A 20,713-nucleotide genomic window follows, 5' to 3' on the forward strand; every position below is an offset into this window, starting at 1 on the left:
GATAAAAACTCTCAGAAAACTAGGAATAAGGAAAACTTCCTTAAATCGATTTTTAAAAACTTAATAAAATAAAATAAACCTATAACTAACATCATACTTAATGATGAAAGACAAAATGCTTTCCCTGTAAGATAGGAATAAAGCAAGCATGTCCCATCTCACCACTGCTACTCAACACAGTGCTGGACATTCTAGCAAACACAATAAGGTAAGAAAACGAAGTAAAAGGAAGAACTGAAACTCCGCATTTGTAGATGACATGATTCTCTATGTAAAGAAATCCAAGGAATTCAAAACAAACCAACAAAAAAACCTCCTAGAACAAATAAGTGAGTACCGTAAGGTCACAGAGTACAAAATCGACATACAAATACTAATTAAATTTCTATGTACTACTACTAAGAATGTGTAAACAAAAATTAGAAATATAGGACCATTAGCAATTGCTCAACAAGGTGAAACACTGAGGTGTAAATTTAACTGAACGTGTTCAGGACTCTGTATCCTGAAAACTGCAAAATGTTAATGAAAGGAACCAACGTCTACATGAGTGAAGAGAGAGACATACTGTGTTCATAGACTGGGAGATCCCACCTAGTATAGATGTCAATTCTTCCCAAATTGATACACAGTTTAACACAATTCCTACCAAAACCCCAGTAAGGTTTATTATAAATATATGCAAAATTATTCCAAAATGTGTATGGAAAGGGAATAGAGCTAGAATAGCTTTTGTACAAAGGGAATAATGTAGGAGGAATCAGTCTACCCAACCTCAAGGCGTATTACGTAGCTACAGGTGTCAAGACAGCGTGGTGACTCTGGAAAGACGGATACATAGGTCAATAGAACACAACAGAGAAGCCACGTGTAGACCCCCACAAATACTGCCAGCTGATTTCCACAAAGGTGCAAATGCAATCTAATGGAGAAAGGATAGTCTTTTTCAACAAATTGGACATTCACAGGCAAAAATGAACCTTGATCTAAACTTCACACCTTGTGCAATAATTAAAATGGATTATAGACTTCAATGTAAAATGTGAACCTATAAAACTTTTAAAGGAAAACATAGGAGAAAATCTTCAAGATCTAGGACTCGGTGGAGGGTTCTTAGACGTGACACCAAAAGCATGACATATTATAATATTAAAATTTTGGATTTCCTCAAAATTGAAAACTTTGTTCTCCAAGAGATCTTTTCAAGAGTACAAAAAGACTAGGACAAACTACTTGCAAACTGCATGTCTGATAAAGGACTTGTATCTAGAATTTATGAAGAAGTCTCAGAACTCAACAATAACAAAGCAATCTAATAAGAAAATGGGCAAAACGCATGAAGAAAAATTTAACTCAAGAGGACATGTGGATGGCAAATAAGGACACAAAAAGATGTTCAACAGCACTAGACTTTAGGAAAATGCAAATTAATAACTCCATGATGAGACATCACTAGACACACGCCAGAGTTAAAATTAAAATTTTGGCAAGGATGGGAGAAACTGGTTCTCCTGTGCATTGCTGTTAGGAAAGTAAAATCGCATAGAATTTCAGGAAAACAATTTGGCAGTTTCTTTAAAAACTAAACATATACTTACCATATGAGCCGGGAATCATACTCCTGGGCATTTATCCCAGAGAAATGAAAACTTATGTCCACAGAAAACCTATACACTGAATGTAGATAGCAGCTTATTTGGAATTGTCCCCCAAGAAGAAAACAACTGATGCAGGAAAAACGGATATGGGGTGTCGAGCACCAAAGATATGATGCAGGAATAAAGGATGTGGGGCGTGAGGAGGGCTGTGTCCCAGGCTTCGGTTGAGCCCCTGGGACATGCCCCGCTACGTGTGGGTCCTTGGCTTCAGGCAGGAAAGAATTCAAGAGTGAGCCACAGTTGAGTAAAGGTAGATTTATTTAGAGAGATACAATGAAAGGCAAGAGAAAGGCCATGAGGTGTGGGGGTTGGGTGCTCAGATTACAGTAGAAGTAGGTACACACGCTACAGACAGAGCACAGGCCCTGAAGAGGAAGAGAGAGGGCAGCGGCTGCGAGGAGGTGACAGTGTTGCCAGTTTTTATGGACTTGGTGGCTTCATATGCTAATAAGAGGAAGGACCAGTCTAACTAGCCTGGGGAAGGGTCTGGGATTCCCAGAAAGTTGGCCATTTCCCACTCTTTGACCTTTTGTGCCTAGCCTTGGGACTGTCATGGCACCTGTGGGCATGTTATTTACCATGTTAATATATTACAATGGGCATATAATAAAGCTCAAGATCTGCTAGAAGTGAAATCTCCTACCAACTTGAGCCTCAAGGCCTACGAGGAGTTGAATCTTCCACCATTTTGATGTTAATTGCTGTATTATTCCTTGAATGGCTGTGCCCTGCCCTCTTCCTGTCTCACAATCACAATGTTCTACAATAGGTGATTAATTAAACTGTGGTACATCCATATGATGGAATATATCTCAGCAGCAGAAAGGAATAAACTCTTGATACATGCAACAACTTGTATGGGTCTCAAGGGAATGATGCTGAGTGGAAAAAGCCAGTCTCAGAAGGTCACAAGCATGTAACAGTCAATATTTTATATACAGCATACTTAAATGACAAAATAATACGGATGGAGAAAAGATAAATAGTTGCCAAGGGTTAGAGATTCTGTGAGGATGAGGGTATGACTAAAAAGGGATTGTACCAGGAAGATCTTTGCTGTGGGTTGGAATAGTTGTGTCTTGATTGTGCTAGGTGGTTATAAGAATCTGCGAGCGACGAGATGACACAGAATTACAAGAACACTTTCTCAATGTCAATTTCCTGATTTAATAACTTGTCACTTTCCTGATTTAATAACTATTCTATAGTTATGTAAAATGTAAACCATGGTGGAAACAAAGTAAAGGATGTATGGCACCTCTTTGTATCATCTTTGCAACTTCCCGTGAATCTATAATTCAAAATCAAAAGGTTTTTGTTTTTTGTTTTTTGTTTTTTTCTTTCAGTAGATGCCCAGGCCATACCCCAGACCAAGTAAATAAAAATCTCCAGGGAAGGAACCTAGCCAACTGTATTTTTTTTATTTATTTATTTTTTAAGTTCATGGAATTCTGAAGTGTGGCTAGGGTTGGGAACCACTGGCAGCTAATGTTATCACTGAAACTACAGGTGAGTGAAACACCTGTGATTAAGTTTAGTTGAAGATAGAAAGGAAGGGGAAAAAATAAATGTGCAAATCTGTTTTTGCTCTCTTGAGGATTCCCCCCAACCCCATGTTGAAACCTGGCATTTAAGTGAATCCAAATAATGTGGATGGGATAATCACTCATCCATTATGTTAGAGACACTTTCATACAAAAGAAAAAAAAAAGCCAAACCCAATAGACTGTTCTTTGGATTCTAAAGCATTTGGTTATCAATGTTACAATTTTAAAATGCTAAGGAGAATTACAATCACTTAAATATGCAACAATTTTAGAAAATTAATGTTTCACTCAGTCCTCATTTTTGATGGGTAACAAAATGAGTCTGGAATTTTTATTTTATTTTATTATTTTTAAATAAACTGCTACCAGCCGTTTCCTGGGAAACACGTGAAAAGTAAATATTCCAATCTTGATAATGAATTCTAATATATTAGTTATTTTTTATTAATGATCATCAACTACGATTAGTCTAGTCTCTCTGCACTGAACTGTCCCTTATGTCTGGTTAGTAATCATTCCTTAGCACCATCATCAAGATACTCAGCTGGGCCAGCAGTTTTAAAGTTTAGGAAAGAGTCCTTCTCTCCCTTCGAAGGGTTTAAAATTCGTTTGAAGACAGAACTAAATATTTAAACAATAAATAACAAAGCAAAAAGGATATGCTGAGCTCCAGACTAACAGAAAGTTGAAAAGGGCCAAAGTGCTTGTTTTTTTACTGGAGGTATTTTTGCAAGAGCTGGAAGGGGAATTTGGGTCCTCTGGGCTCATGGAACCCAAAAAAGAGCAGCTTCAACAATGCAAATTTATGCTATCCGTGGGAGGGTTTCGTTTAGTTCTCAGTTGTGGACTTAATTCCAAAAAATGCAGCTGTTTTGAAGAAGTTTGTCAAAAAAGCGAAATAAAGCATAAGGAATTACCTCCCACCCAACTCTGGCCAATAGCTATGTCTTCCCCCGCCCCCAACCCGCCACCCCCGCGCGGCCCGGACCTCAGGGCTTAAAGATTTCTGGATGTGTGTGGAGTGAGGGTGGAAGTGGGTTGCGTACCGAACAATTTGCCTTACCCCGAAAACCACCAATCTCTTCCATCTCTCCTTCCCTTTCTTTCTCTTCCCCTCCCTCCTTCCAAATACCTCCTGACCCTCACACTCTCCATCCTAATTTACAGCACTACAACTTCCCAGATCTGTTTTCTCTCCTAGAAAGATTTATCCTCCTGGAAGCGTTCAGTTCCTAACTTCAAGTTCCTAACTGTCGTGAAGTCTGATTTAAAATCAAAATAAGAACCACCGCGTTTTAGGAAGGGAAAGTGCAAAATTCTTATAAAGAAAGTTGTTTTGTGATTGTGGGAGGTAATCAACACCTACTGCGACATTCTTCCCTAAGACAGCTGAGGTTTATCATTTTCGCTATTATGGCAATAAATTTTTCCTCCTTTTGCTTTACGCCTTTTGGCAGGAGCCTCGACTCCGCAGGTGTTAGCGCTGCAACGGCTGAACGCCACCACCAGTCGGTCGGCCGAGCCTAGCATGGGATGTTGCCCAGCAAAACACAGAGCCCAGGGAGACCGCACCGGAGAAGGGGAGCCTGCAAGCACGCTTCCGAAGAGACTGGGACTAAAGCCCTAGAAAACTAGAGAGAATGCATTTCCCGGCAGGGGGAACCCGCAGGAGCCTGGAAAAAAAGAGAGAAAGAAACCCACCCCCGCGCTCCCAGGCTCCGCGCGAGCGAGGGAGCGCGCGGGCTGCCGGGGGCTGCTCCAGCTGGAAGTCATTGTGCCGGCTGGCGTCTGCGTTGCCAGGGCGACCGCCCGGCCGGCGCCAGCGGAGGGGGGAGGCGGGCTCGGTGAATGGGTGACGTCACGCGGCCGGCGCCAGGCAGTCTGGGCGGCCGAGCCAATGAATCAGCTGTCGGGAGAGCGCGGCGCGGGAGGAGGGCGCAGGAATGCGCCGGAGCCGCGCGGCCCCGGCGGGCAGGAGGGAGGCGCCTCCGCCCCGCCCCGCGGGTCCCCGGGCGGCCTGCGCGTCCCTGGCGAGGCGGGGCTGATGCTCCTGGCTCTTCGCACCGGGGGTGGCCCCCTTGCTTTCAGCCGGGCCCCCCACGGGCGCGCGCTCTGCAGGGAGGCCCGGGAGCTGGGCCGGGTTCCCTGAGAGAAGACTTGTTTTCCACTTAGTGACTATGCCACTTACTCATTAAAAAAGGGAAAACAAAATAAAACTTGCCCTTGTAGATTAAGTGGACCTCCAAAGTGTGGGATTCCTTCACTGCGACCTTACTGTGTGCTCTGCATTGTGCTAGTATCACAACAAAATTTTTTTTAAATAAAAATAAAAAATCATAGGGCTCAAAAGAGCTCAAAATTGTACAGGGAAGAAAGACATGTAAGGAACCCATGATTCGGCCTGGAGCGGACTGCATTTTCTTCCTTTTTTCCATTATGCTGTACTGTACAGTACCTTGAAAGGACTAGAAGGTGAAAGGTTCCAATTTTTCAGTGCTTTTATGCTTTCTTTTTTCCTCTGTCCCGTCGTGCTGTCCATTAGTGACCTCCAGAAGGCCGAGTACCAGGTCATGGTTAATTAGTATCCCCAGCGTTTAGCTCTCTCCCAGACACATGGTAAGGACTCTGATTTGTGATGGATACTCTACAAAGCAAGAGCAAATAATCTTTGAGTAAAGGCCTGAGTTAAATGAATACCTTTGAATTCCTAAGTATATATTTTGGGTACTTACTTGTTGGCTTTTGGCAGTGTCAACATTGATGATGCATTGTTACTGAAACTGGAAAACTAAAGTGTATCGCCTGAGTATTATAGATATTAAATCTGCCCTCCCTCCTGCAGTCGTTTCCCTCACTGGGCCTCCTGTTTCTCCATCTGTAAAAGGGGTCGATTTGGTGAACTGTTCTCTTAAGGTCCCTAAGGTTCTATAAGCTCAACATTGTATTTATCAACCTTTAAAACTAAATTTTGGGTTTACTATTTCTATAATTCTATCTGGTAAACATGATCATTCATTCAACAAACAGTTCTGGGTGCCTGCTATGTGAATACACAGTAAGTACTAGAGGTATTGTATTTGTTAAGTTAGAAGATAGGATCTCTGGCCTGAAAAACTTTAAAGATATAAAAGTAATACCTGAACTAGAAAACAAAAGGAGATGCTAATGAACTGTTATAGACCAGTGCGTCTCAAAGTGTGATGTACATTCAAGTCACCTGGCATCTGGTTGAAATGCAGACTCAGCTGCGGGTTGGAACTCTGGATGAATAATAGGCGTCCACGTGTTGCGGGCCCATGGACCACACTTTGAGTAAAGAGGGGCTACACTACAAAGTATTTAGGAAGTCTTAAAATAAGGATATGATGGATGTAAACTGATATCATTTCCTGAAAGCCTCTGGAGGAGGTGAGCTTGAGCCAGGTGACTGAGGAGATGATAGGCTGAGGGGAATGAAAACATTTTCAGGACAGGAAACAGCATAAATAACAACAGCAGTGAAGGGGAAGGAGCAAGAAATAAGTAGGGCAGTGGAGAGGATTTTGTTTGACTTCAATTAAGAAATATTTGGGGGGCACTACAAAAGATGAGATTGGGTATATACGGGTGGATGGGTAGTATGGCAATGAAGCAGAAAATTTACAATTTCAGAGCTGCCAAGAAACTTAGGAGTTGTCAGTCCCTACTGATTTGTTGTGGATGAAGAAACTGAGCAGCAAAATGATTCCACTGGGTGATGGCCAAGCTCGGAGTGGAAGCCAATGCGTACATTCTGTAGATAGCAGAGTTCTTGATATAAGGGAAGCCGTTTGTTATTGTTGTATAAGGTGGAAATACGAACGAAGAATAAAAACGAGACAGACCTATGCGAAATAATTTTATAGTCCAAGCATGGAGTTTTGGATAAGGTCTGGGCAAGGGAGATGAGGAAATAGAGGGGAAGATTTAATCTGAAAAATGTTGGTTTTATCTAAGTTATAATGGCTGGAACCAGCTAAGCCATCCTTTTTCTGTAAGAGAACTCCCTCCATCCTTCTTATATTCCAATGCAATGTTTTTCAACCCTGACTCCACACGGCATCGCCCCAGGAGCATTTTCCTTTTTTTAAAAAAAGAAATGTCTGGGCTGCACCCCACATGAATTTAATCCGACTCTCTGGGAGCAGAGCCCTGGCATCAGTATTTTTAAAAGCTCCCCAGGTGATTATAATGTGCAGCCAGTGTTGAGAATCACTAATCCTAATATACAGTCACCAGTTCGTTTCGTAGACTTCATTTCTGCCCCTGAACATTTCCCCGAGTGCTAACTATTATACGAACGCTAGATCATTTTTAATACTTGGTGTATTTTGTGGAGGATTTGATGGTTTATAGCACATTCTCGAAGCTCAGTGTCTTCTATCCCTCATTAACTGTCACGGCTTAGTTGTGAACATATCCTGATATCTCTCATTGGCAAGAAAGCGGAAAGTGATTTGGCACGTTATTGGATGGAAATGATAAACCTAGTTTATGAAGCTATATGGTACCATAGGGCGGCAGTTACTTTACTTGATTTTATCTTAGCTTGAACAATTAAAATTAACAGCATCTTTAGGAGTATAGCTGATGAAAGAGGTAAGTACTTAAAATAGCTACTTGGACCCTTCGAACTTTTATTTTCAGTCTTCTCTCAAAAAATAATTTTAGTTTTTGCTGAAAAAAAAATCCTCAAAGTGAGAAGTCCTTATGGCTTTTTCTTTGGTGACTAACGTAACTTTTAAACCTTCATTGATTCATTCATTTCGCTAAAAATAATTGAGTACCAACTATGTGCAGGTACTTTTTCAGGGATGAGGATGCCAAGAGAACAAAAGCAATTTTCTGTCTTCAAAGAGGAAAGGATAAGCACAGTTAATTTCAGGCACTGTATTTATTCAGTCTGGATATTTAAAAGGTACTTGGCTTTTCCACACTATCTTATAGCTGCATTCTATAAGTATTTTTTAAAGTTCAATTCATTCATTCAGTTAAAAAAAAAAGAATGCATTCACGTGTTCAAAAACCAAATGAAAGAAAATTCTCCCCTCATTCTTGTCCTGCATCTGCTTCATTTCCCACTCATACCCAACAGAAGTTGCTCATTAAGTTCTTGGGTACCCTTCCAGAGTAGTTTTTTATAACTACACAAGCAAGTAGAAATAGATTCTTATTTTCCCCAGTTTTACATTATCCTGTATCTTTTTTTATAATTTAAAAATATTGCAAGGTTTTTTCTATATCAGCCACATTCGTTTTCATTTTGTTATACCTCCATAATGATTTTCTGTTGTCTGAAAGCACTGTAAGTTATTTATCTCACTCCTATTGATGGTGACCTACATTGTTTCCAATCTTTTATTACAAAGCTGCATAAATAACCCCACATCTGTGTCATTTTACACATGTGAGTTTCTTTCTGGGATCAACCCCTGCAAGTGAAATGACTGGGTCTTTAAAGTGTGTATGTTAACATTCCTGATAGCTTCTTTATGACAAACTCCTAGGATTGTTGAGTTGAAAGGCGTAAATATTTTTCAGGTTTTAATATTTACTGACAAATTACCATCTAAAAGTTTGTACTGATTCATTTTCTCACTTGCATAGTATGTAAGTACCCCTTTCTCTGAAACCTTGCCAGCACTGGAAACAAATTTTTTCCCCTTTTAAATAAATCTTTGTTAATTTGATAGGTAAAGAATGGTGTGTGGGTGTGTGTGTATAGAGGTACATATACATACATAATTTTAACGTGCATTTCTATAACTATTAGATCGTTAAAAATTGATTCCATTAGCCACTGCATGATTAGGGACTTGTTTGTTCTTTGGCCAGTTTTGGAGAATTTTTATTTTTCTTACTGATTTGCAGTAAATGGCTTATTTTTATTAACATAACTAATAATAGTGGCTTATATTTATTAACACTTACCTTGATCCAGGTGCTGTGCCAAGCAAGCATTTTTAACTGGTCCTATATATTGTAAATATTTTATCTGAGTTTCGTATGTGTCTTTAATCCTTATTTAAACAGTATTTCCATTTGGAAACCTGTAGGGGCTTTAAAAATCATGTGATAAAATAAATTAATATATTATGGTAGTTTGGGGTTTTTTTTTTTTATTGCTTTTACACATGAAAAAAGTCTGTACCACTCTAAAGTCAGATTAGCATTCACGTTTACTTTTTTAAGTTCTTGAAAGATTTTGAATAACTTTTTAAAACCCAGATCAACTGTATGCATACACATAAATAAAAGTATTTTCAAACAGTCACCTACCTACACTGTAACTATCTTTTCTGTTTTAAGAAAACATTTATATCCTTTTTTTAAAAAATAGTTTTTAAAATACAGATAACTACAAAAGGAGAGGGGAGACTAAGATTATCCACAATCCACCAACTTGAGACAATCCCTATTAATATTTAGAGCAAATCTAGATGATTTTCTATACATGACTATCTACATCGACATATATATATGCGTATGTATCACAAAATGGCACTACACTCTGTGTGTATTTTATAACTTGCTTCCCCCTACCCTTAGCTACAGGTGAATATCTTTCTATGTCAGTAATTCTACATCCCATCACTAGTCATCCATTGTATGGACAAGAACTCTCTAATGAGATAATGTCACTCAAAGGGAAGGAAACTTGGGCAGAAGCATTCTAGGAAAAACCTCACCTGCCAGTTGGATGTTCATCTGGCCAGAATTTCCTAAGGCAGTTTAATTCTCAAAGACTTTCAGTTTCACTAAGGGCTTAACTGCCAGCAAAAATGGCTAACGTAGCGGTCAATCATTAACCTGCTCCAACAAGAGAGAGAACTCAGAAAGAAAATTAAAATCGCTTTCTTAGCAAGGCATGCATGGTTCAAAACAGTCTTCCAGACTTGTTTTCCTCAGTTTGCTTTCTCTCTTCCTTCCCCTACTTCCTTCTCTTTTCCTGTACCCATGCTACCTGCATGTCTCCTTGTAGATAATTTTTAACTTAGGCCGCTTATTCATTTCTTAACAAACATAATGACATGATTTACTTTTCCAGAGAGCTGACCTTAGGCTTGTTCTGACTGCAACAGTAGCATAGACTCTTCCATCAATTATGAATGTAGTCATGTGTGCAGAGGCTACAGCAGGCCAATGGTAATGTTACCTTATTCCAGAGATCTGCCCGTATAAATAAATAATGAGATGTTTCTGTGAAATGCCTTTAGCAAAGGCAGGAGAAAGCCTCACTTCTCAAAAGACTAAACATTTTAAAGATTAAAAGCTTTAAAATACCAAAAGTTCCTCAATAGAATATAAACCATTTATATGGAAAAGAAAAAGAAAGACATGAACTGGAAACTATAATGCTAAATTGTAGCCAAAGTTCTCTGGATGGCAAGTGTGGAATCTAGGCGAACCATGAGAGCCTCAGATGGATTCTTGAATATGCAAGGACACTTTGCTCTCTACCTCCAAATATCTTCCTGTTATACATTTTAAACGATTAAATCTCTACAAGAAAATCTTAGCTAAAGATACCATGATACAATACTACATTTTTACCTATTGAACATAATACTGAAAATTTGCAGTAAATAATTTCAATGAGAGTGATATAATCTAGTGGTATATATGATAGATTGTTTTTATTATTAAACATCTTTTTTTTTTCTGTTCCAATGAATTCATTTAGGCTTATGTATTAAGCTAGATATTCAAGTCTAGGCAGTAATTCAGATAGCTTCATGAAGTCCAGTGAGCGCTAGCTTCTTGAGATGATCTGTTCTGTGCTGTATATTCTAATCCTGTTTCTAGCAAAGTGGAAAATGCTTTGTGGTTGCCACTAGAGGGCAAATAGCCTCCTGGACTCCTCTTGGACCAAAGAGCATCTCCATCTAGGCAGCTCAAGTTTTAAGGTCTTATATAACCTAGTTTTAAATCCTACATTGCCAACTTTTAGTCAACCCACAGGCAGAGCAAGCCAACAACTTTAAAAGTCAAGATTTAAATGTGCTGTTTTACCATTTTACCAAATGGTCCCATTTGGGATGACAGCTCTCTTCCCTGAGGGCACTGACTCCTAACCATTTTATCCTAACTCTTTCTGGTCTAGGTCTGAAACCGTGCTGCTCTGCCAGCAAGGTGACCTAACCTCAGAGTATTCAACAGCAATCTTAGACCTTAGAGTGACGAAAAGGTACTTTCCAATCTGATTGATTTCTGCTTGTCTTTCCAACCTCCTCCCCTCTCCTTCATATTCCCTCTACACTGCACCAATTCAGAATTACAGGTCCTTAAACATGCCTTTGTTCATGTCCTTGTGTCTTGGCTGAGGCTTCTGTCTGAGATGCTGGCACTGCCCATGACACACTATTGGAGGCTCAGTTCAGACATTACCTATGAGAAGGCTCACGGTATCTGCTGATCCCACCCTCGCCCCTCTTCCTTCTCCTAGGCGATGGATTTCATTTCTCCCTCCTCTCTGCTCATCCAGGGTCTTGTGCACACCTCTGTTAACAGTACTGACTATGCTGCTGTGATTATGTCTCGCAGGATATGAATGTTAAATCTATTTTGAGAGGTAAACTTGGCTGTTTTGTCTTTTCTTTGCTGCACTAGAAGTTGTTAGAAGTTCTGGAAGGATGAAATGCAAACAACTGCCCTCCTCCCCCAGAAGCGGAGAACAGGCAATTGTGGTTTTTGAAGACTGAGTTCTCTCTGCCCTTGAGTAAGGAGATACAAGATTTCTGCTGATAAGAACTTGGACTTCATTGCTAGTCAAAAGAAACGACTAGGACTTTAGGCACGAGGAAATATTTGGAATCTGGAGAGACAGGTAGACCAGAAAAGGTTCAGAGAGGCCATCCATCACTGCCCAAAGTCAGGAGAATGGTCTGAAATACAGCTGCTTTTGGAGGTGCTCAGTGATGCGGGGCCATGATGAAGTACTCAGGAGCCACTGACTCAACTCTGCATAGCCCTCACCAAAGGGCCACCTAGCTTGAGTGCGAGTCCTGCCTCAGCTAGACAAACAATCATGAGTTGTGAGTTTCAGCCTTTAATCAAGTGTTTCTGTCTTTATTTTTCAGGCAAAATCAAACAAATCCTGAAAAATATCAAAGTTCACTTGTTATGGTGATTATTTTGTAATGCAGAAGAATAGCCAGTCATGAGGTTGCACACCTGAAAGTAACGATGTCGTAGGTCAATTATACTTCAATAAAGAAAACAAAAAACTATCAAAGACCATTAAAAACAAGGAGCATCTGAAAAACCATTGCAGCCAAGAAGAGTCTTAAGGAAACATGGCAACTAAATATAAAGTGGTGTTCTGGATGAGATCTTGGAACAGAAAAACGACATTAATGGGAACTAAAGAAATCTGATTAACTATAGACTTAATAACAGTGTGTTGGGATTGGTTCATTAATTACAATTATATGTACCATTTCAAGGTAAGATGTTAGTAATAGGGGAAGCTGGTGTGTGTATATGGAATCTCTCTGTACTGTCTTTCCAATGATTCTATAAATGTAAAATTGTTCTAAAAACTAAAGTTTATTAAAAAGAAGGGAGAGGAGGAGGAGAAGAAGAAAAATACAAACTAACCTGTGAGAATGTCTCTTCCAAACCCTTTAGGAAGCGGGAAGTGCACAGGGCACCTGGACCTATGAGTTCCTTGAGTGCAGGGACTGGTCAGGTCACGCTGATTGATATCTTCAGTGCCTGGTTTTAATAAGTGATCAATGTATAATTATTAAATTAAGATTTCTTTCCAGTAAGAGAGTAGCAAGAGGTTGTAAAGAGAATGTTTTGCTTGTGATGATACATAAAACTGCAAAATGTATTTTGTTTGCTTAAGTTGTTGTAGGACTATCCAGCTCAACAGTGTTTGCCCTGATATTTAGAAAGACTATTGTAAGACAAACTATTATTTTAATGCAGAAAATAAAACAAATTTCATTCTTTAAGAATATTGCCAATTTTCTGATGATAACCAGGAGGAAAACTATCCTTATAAGAATGAGATGTTAAAATTGAGGCAGAAAATACATAAGGAGAGTTCAGGCACAAAACATCTAAATAGTTTTAAGTAAAGAACAAAAGTTCAATTTCTTTTTCTTATAAAAGGAAACATGTTAAAATTCTCCTAAGTACTAATATTTGAAGTACATAGACTAAAAATAGAACATGCTCATATAATGTATTTTTGATATAAAAATTGTTCTCTAATATGTTTTTTAGGTTAATGAAAGTCTCTTGGCCAATGATACTCAACATTTTAGCCATGAGGAGTATTTCAAAATAATCTGGAATATAGACATTCTTTTAAAATGGTGCATATCTCATGATATTTGTCTTTCAATATGGTACAGTAGAAATTTACACTTAAAAGAAGACAGTGTGGAAGAAAGAAAAGATGGCCCCCCAAAATAAAGGTTTGGAATAATAAATTCAACAGCTTTTCCTCTGCCAGCATTCTGTGCATTGACTGAAGCAGTTGGGGGTCTTGCTGGTGACTCAGGACCCTGCTAAGCTGTCTTGCTTATCACAAGGGAGGCTACCAGCCACACAGATATAAAGCTGTAACCCTCTCTCCTTGGCAAGGAAGTAAAAAAAAAACTAATAGATTTTTAGTTTAAACAGGCAACTCCTACTGATATTTTATTCTGGACATATTGTGAGAAAAGTAAAAAGGTCATTTTTGGTACTTTCGGAATAAATTCACATCAGTGATGCTTCAAAATACCTTCACTTTCAGATATGTATTAAAATGTACTCCAGATAATATATTAAAATACATTAATTCCAGGTGATGGTAATTAATTACATGAATATGATTAAAGGCAACAGGGTGGAAAGGACTCTAGGTGTATCGAGAGGAAAGAAAAGTGGTTGGAGACGTCTCTGTGCCAACAACTCTGTGAGTGAACTATCATGCCTACTCCATGGTTCTGCTATGCTTTGGAATTTCATATGCATTTTCTAATTTTCTTAACAATTTCAACAAACCAATTATTATCCGTATTTTAGAAATGAGGGCCTTGTTATTCAGAGAGTTTAGTAGCTAGTCCAAGGTCACTCACCCAGTAAGAAACAGACCCAAATATGAAAATGAACATATGTATGTATATGCATGACTGGGACATTGTGCTGTACACCAGAAATTGACATTGTAATTGACCGTACTTCAATTAAAAAAAAAAAAAAAAGCACATCCAGGTTATCAAGCCCAGATCTACCTGATTCTATAGATTATGGAAGCTACTATACTGTCGCTCAGCATTTCCCTGTCAGAACTTGTCAGATTGGAGATTTTGATAGGTCAATTCACATTTGTAAGAGCACTTGAAGGTCCAAGTCATTACTGAAGCTAATTGAACCTCGTCAATTCTCTCAACCTTTCTTCAATAGCTATAATCTTTGCTGTCCTTTGTGGTCCACAAAGAGAAATTTCATTACTTCTGCCAAATGCTTTGTGCTCTGCTATAAACCGGGACGGTCTTCAATTTATTGCACTGGTGCTGTTTATGCTACATCTGCACTCACAATGTTTAGATCAGTGCTCAAACTCTCATATCCTGTATATTTTTTTTTAATGGCTCAGATAGTGTTTCTTAATCCTTTGAATTTCTTTTGGCTCATTATTATTGTTTCTAGTTCTCCATAGACACTTTTCATCTTGTCCTTTAATTTCTGAAAATATGAATGGTGGTCTGTGTCTGAAAACTCCATTTTCCCATGTGGGTCTGTCTGGTTTGTCTGTTTTTCTTTTGGATTTTGGACACATCCTGCCTCCTTGTTTGCCTGGTTATTACTGATAACCAGACACTGTATATAGTAATCGTCAAGAGACTTTATATGATGCTATATTCCTCCAGAGAGAATGTATATGTGCTATAAGGCAGGCAGCTAGGTTAGGGGCACTAATAACCACTGAACTCCTTAATCTAGTCCGCAAATGAAGACCATCTGAAGTTGAGTTTCAGTTCCTTGAGAACTGGTCTATTTCCAGCTCACTGTTACTCCTGGGTATAGCCCTTCTGGGTCCAGACTGCCTGCCTGAGATGTTTACTAAGATCCCTACTCCTTGGCAAACACTGCCTCCAATTTTCGGGCCCCCACCTCCATGAGTCTTTCCAAAGCTCTCAGCTCTCATCCTCTCAGCCAGCCACAGCTTTCAGAATCAGCACTCACCTTTATAAGAAGAGTGGGCCCAAATATCCGGTTCACCTCTATGGACTTTCATCCTCTCCCAGGTCTTGACTTCACAATTCTTCACAGCCTTGCTGGCTTTGCACTGATTTTACACTTTTCATTTTTTTCTCTTATTTACTATTTAGTCCAGCTCCTCCAGCTGCTCTCAGCAGAAGGGTTGGTCCAAAGCAACCTGTGCTGTTGTTGCTGGAAGAGGGTTCACCTATAACAGGATCAATTATTTTTAAATGTATCATCAGTATAAACCTACAGTTTCTATTAAAAATTTGAGGCATTTGGCTTTCTTGTAAATAATTAGAAATTAGAGCTAAAAACTGGCCTTGCATGTCAGCAATGTCAGCATGTCAATCTGTTGAAACAGAGTAAGGGCCGTCACTTTGAGATGAGTCAGGCATGATTCTAGTTCTCAAGTCTTCTCAACATCCTAGTTTATTGCATCAGCTTCCTTTGTCCGTTTCTGCTACATGCGTGGCCCCCATATGCATTTGAGTTTGTGACCCTTGGTTCAAGTGACTATTTATAAATTAGGCAACAGAGATTCAAATAGGCTGAATCAAGTTCTTTTCCGAGAAAATCAGTTAGCACTCAGCAGCAACAAAGGTTTTGCTCACTCCCTTTGATAACCCTCAGAACTAAAGAAATTTCTGTCCATATAATACAGCTGAGGTAAATCACACAGCATCATTTTTGTAATATATTCTGCAACACGTTTGCATCCATAAACATTTCTCTGCCTTACTTGAAACTCACAAATTTTGATTATCTAATCATGACCAAGCAATCCTAATCTATATCAATTGCTTAAAGACTTACAATTTCTTCTTTAATTGAGTCTCATTTCCTTGTTTCCTCAATTGAACTAATTAAATGATTGCACATGGAATTTTGCACAAATTGATTTGGCTAATAGTGAATGTTCAGTTTGGGAGGATATTATCCATGACTGGCAACTTTTTATTCTGCCTCTCACTCATCAAATATTTGAGCAGACACCCTGTGTCAGGTACTGCCCTAAATGTTAACGATGCCAAGATGAGTAAGAGAGGGGCCTTGACCTAGAGCAGCTCACTGTAGTAGGGAGACAGACACAAAAAACAATCCATTCAACACCCAGTGATAAATATTATAATTGAGTTATAAGCAAAAAGCTATGGGAGTGAGTGACTAGGTATGTCTCAGGAGTAGGGGCAAAAGGCTTCTCAGAGGAAGTAGCATTTCAACCTGCTCTTAAATGAATGATTTAGATGTTGGTCAAGTAAAGAAGAGAAAGGAGGGCTTTGTAGCCTTTTGCATAAACCATACTACCCACAGCGTTCCCTCTGCTTTCCCTGCTTCACATTCTTCCCGCCAGCAATCCATTCTCTGCACTGACCTTTCCAAAGCATAATCCGATCATTGGTTTCCCATCCTCCTCATGACAAATTTGGACCCCTTGGCTGGCATTCAAGGCCTTTGTCATCCCAAGCCCCCACTTCACATCCAGTTCCAGTCCCTGCCCTGTCTCCCAGGCAGGGTACAAACACTCAAAAGGCCATGCTACTTCATGCTTCCATGTCTTTTGCATGAGCTTCCTCTTCCTCAGGCACGTCTTCTATGCCTGTTTTCATGGTGCTCTAGGACGACCTCTATTAGCACCTACCCACTGTGCAATAAGGTCTGCCTCTCCTGTCTGGGTTCATCCAAAAGGCTAATGGGTCCACAGAGGACGGCCCAGTGCTTAGCACGAAGTGGTCCTCAATACCTGTTTGGGGTGAATGAATGAACTAAAGAAACATTGTGATGCTTACTGTAGCTACAGGTCAAGGGATGAGGGATACACTGAAAGAAAATGAGCTACATAAGATACTACCTACGTATGAAGGTAACTATTTCTCAGAACACAATATACACATTTTCATTTAGATGATCCTGCTAAGTCTCTGAGATACTGCCCTGCACTTAAGTCCAGGCATATGTCACAGTTAACAGTGTTTGCAATACTTTGACTTACAAGAGCCCTTGTTAAATTCTGACAGTAAGGGAACATACCAGACAAACTGAAGGTAGCATCAGATATACAGACTGCTTGAAGTAAAACATAATGATGGCTACATCTTTTAAGTTATTTCTGTGTTATTTCTATTTACTGTTCCTGATTCCAGAGCTAAGTCCCTGATCCATTAGGTCTGAGGTCTTTGTAGCTCAAAAGCTGGTCCTAATTTTTCTCAAAAGCTAGAATTTTAGCTACAATTTGGTAGCCTGGATTCAATCCTGGAAAAGAAAAAGAACATCAGTGGAAAAACTGGTTAAATCCAAATGAAGCCTGTAATTTAGCCAATAGCAATACAGCAAGGTTAAGACCTTAACCATCACAAATACACCATAGTTATGAAAGATGTTAACATCTGGGGAAACTGAGTAAAAGGCACACAGGAATTCTATGTTCTATTTTTGCAGCTTTTACGTACACCTAAAATTATTCCAGATAAAAAGCTTATTTTTAAAAAAGTTGGAGTGGTAAGAATTATGTTCAGAGCATATCTATCACCTACAGAGAAATCAAATTTACTTAAAGATTGACCCATAATATAATGCTACAACCTGACATGTCTTAGGCACCCCAAGATACAGGGTATTGATGGCTTCCTTTATAAACATCCTCCTGTGTTGCTTTTTGCCTTCCAGACTGGTTGGATTTTACATTTGTATTCTAGGGAAAATTCACGTGGACCTTGTTTATGCTTGTTGTCTTCACCCACAACTGATATTCCCAGGATCCCTCATTAAGCTAGAAAAGTCACTGGGATGTAATCCATGCTCCTTTAATAATAACACTAAACAAAGAACAGCAAAAAAATTAAAAAAATAAAAAAGTGAAAAACACTTACCATGGAAATTGTTTGGTGGTGTATTTCTTTTTCTTTTTATTCTTTGCACCAGTAATTCTTGTTTGTTGTGGACTATTCAGGAAGTAAAGACAAAAATTTGTTTTGTTTCTATTGTTATAAATTAATACTTAATTGTGATAAATAAGAGGAAAAGGAAACATTCAACATGCTGCCAATACATGGCCTCTAAGGTGACTGCGGGAATAGAATAAAATGCTAAGTTATGTTATGATAAGCAGGTGTTTCTAGGTAATGGCATGTAAACAGTACACAGCTTAACATAGCAGGCGGCATGTTTCACTGGGTGAGTCCCATGGTTTGCACCTATACACATACAATCTGCATAACTGAAAACCAAAACTTTTAAACACCCATTAAATTGAAAAATTTGATAATTAGGGAGACTAGTGGCATAATCTACATGTAGAGAAACTAAATTCAATAAAAAGTTATTAAATGAATCACTCTTCTCCAAGACCTCAGGCCAGTAGTGGGGCCTCTTCTCCCTAAAGCCACCAAGAAGCTCACTCTTGCTGAGTATATTAAAAAAATATGCTCACAAGTGTGAGTCTGAAATCCACAGGCAAAAAGGGTCAAATAGAGGAGGGATGTGTGGCAATGACCTAAGTGGGAAGAATTTTATTTGTCCCTGACAAAGCAACTGAGCCAGTGAGGAGATCAGACTCATAGAGTTTCTGTGGAGCATCAGTGCTGCTTCCTGCCCACAGCTGAGAAAGGGATAAAACACAGATAACCTCACAGACCACCTGGCAAACCCCTGATGTGGGGTAGTCAGAGCTGAAAGGAGGGCAGCAGATGAGAGATGTTCTCAACGACAGACCTTAGTGTCAAAGGTGCTGGCTGATGGGTGTCCTTGGAGAGCTCTGGGTCTGCCACAAAGCACCGTGGGAAACTGAGCCTAGGAGATGTCCCTTGATGGACAGACATTATGTTAAAGCTCGTTCATTCATTTCACGTATCCTATTTATAAGGAAATCCAGGAATACATTCAAATAATAAGTACAAAAAAAGAAGGATTTTTTTTTTTCCACTTAAGAGAGTTTGGAAAAAATCCTTTTACAGTGCATTTTTCCGGTTGGAAAGTAGGCTCTTTGGATAGTTTCCACTAACTCCATCATCAGGTCACTGAAAACACAGGAAAATAAAATTTCTTCTTGGAAGAAATTACCAAATGTTTCTCTAGCAGAATGAAGCAGGTGATAATTTTTTTTTTTTACCCAAACTGTGTATGTGATAAGAACATTTAACATAAAATCTGCCCTCTTAGCAAATTTTTAAGTCTGCAATACAGTATTGTTTACTCTAGGCACTATGCTGTATTCTATCTGTAAATCTCTAGAATTTATTCATTCATCTTGCATAACTGAAACTTCGTACCCTTTGATTTATATTCAGATAACTTGTTACTTACAGAAGTTACATAGCTCAGCTTCATAAAAAGATATGTTATACGTAACTTCAGTCTTAAAAAAAAATAGAGTTAATAATATGTTTTTCATGACTTACGATTCTGTTGAATTTTGAGATCTTTTAGGGAGTAAGGTCATGTTGTTCTCACCAAACTCTGTGAAGAGTTTTCATTGTCAGGAAAAAGGGCTCCACCCTCCCCTTTGCTGGTTATGACAAACAGTCCTGCCAAAGCTGCCCTGGTGGTTACACTATATTGGGAGTTCTCCTCCAAAGTGAAACTTGGCTGGGTACACACTACTCCTCCTTTCACTCCTAAGAGTCTATATTTGGAGAACCAGTTTACCCTGCTCTGGTTCTTGGTTTTTCTTTTTGCATTTATTTTTTTGACAATTTCTTCCCCTAACCGTCCCCAGCCTAATTAAGCCTGAAAATAGAGCATGCACATGAACGACTAGTGAGTAGCCTTCTGCAAGTGGGTGCATAGGTACACTTACAGATACAGCTGTAGAGACAGATTATTAATCTCTTTGCCTCATTGGCTTTTTGTTCTTTTAATGTTCTTAATCTACATTTACTCTGTTGGTTGCAACTGCTAACTAATTTCACACAGTCCTTCATTCTGAGGTGAGGGCTCTTGGGCTTGTGAGAATTAAGTGACATATCTAAATGTGAAGCCACTTCATAGTGCTTAGAATATGGTCACAGTTTAATACATGGTAGGTATCATATGCCATCATATCCTCATCACCAACATGCACTGCACATTTTCCCGCCCCAATCATTCCCAGTCATAGTGTGTCAACTCCGGAAATGTCTGCACAAATAACTCGCAAAGAATTGTCTTGAATTATCTACCTTTACCCACAGGCTTGATGAAATCCCATATGTACAGTGTTTGCTTTTTGAATTTATTATTACACTTACTGCTGACGACACCAGTATTTTTCAAAATGTGGTCCTTGAATCATTGCATTTGAATCAC

General features: G+C 39.1%; 1 long non-coding RNA gene across 3 annotated transcripts in view; it reads right to left on the bottom strand.

Moving 5' to 3' along the window:
- Positions 1–19,945, bottom strand: part of LOC123614055 (uncharacterized) — a 36,247-nt gene extending 16,302 nt beyond the window's left edge. The window contains exons 1-8 of one of the 3 annotated variants that reach the window (XR_006721518.2): positions 19,828–19,945; positions 18,301–18,372; positions 17,462–17,683; positions 15,413–15,635; positions 12,824–12,940; positions 9,913–10,033; positions 9,155–9,282; positions 5,661–5,849 (exon numbers count right to left, since the gene is read on the bottom strand). This is a non-coding gene — a long non-coding RNA (uncharacterized LOC123614055). Of the gene's footprint in view, positions 1–5,660; positions 5,850–9,154; positions 9,283–9,912; positions 10,034–12,823; positions 12,941–15,412; positions 15,636–17,461; positions 17,684–18,300; positions 18,373–19,141; positions 19,463–19,827 lie in introns of those variants that run through there. The other 2 variants (XR_006721516.2, XR_006721517.2) reach the window with 2 other exon arrangements.
- Between the last annotated feature and the right edge of the window lie 768 nt (positions 19,946–20,713).

Source organism: Camelus bactrianus, chromosome 20 (genome assembly GCF_048773025.1).
Source record: "Camelus bactrianus isolate YW-2024 breed Bactrian camel chromosome 20, ASM4877302v1, whole genome shotgun sequence".
Classification (NCBI taxonomy): domain Eukaryota; kingdom Metazoa; phylum Chordata; class Mammalia; order Artiodactyla; family Camelidae; genus Camelus; species Camelus bactrianus.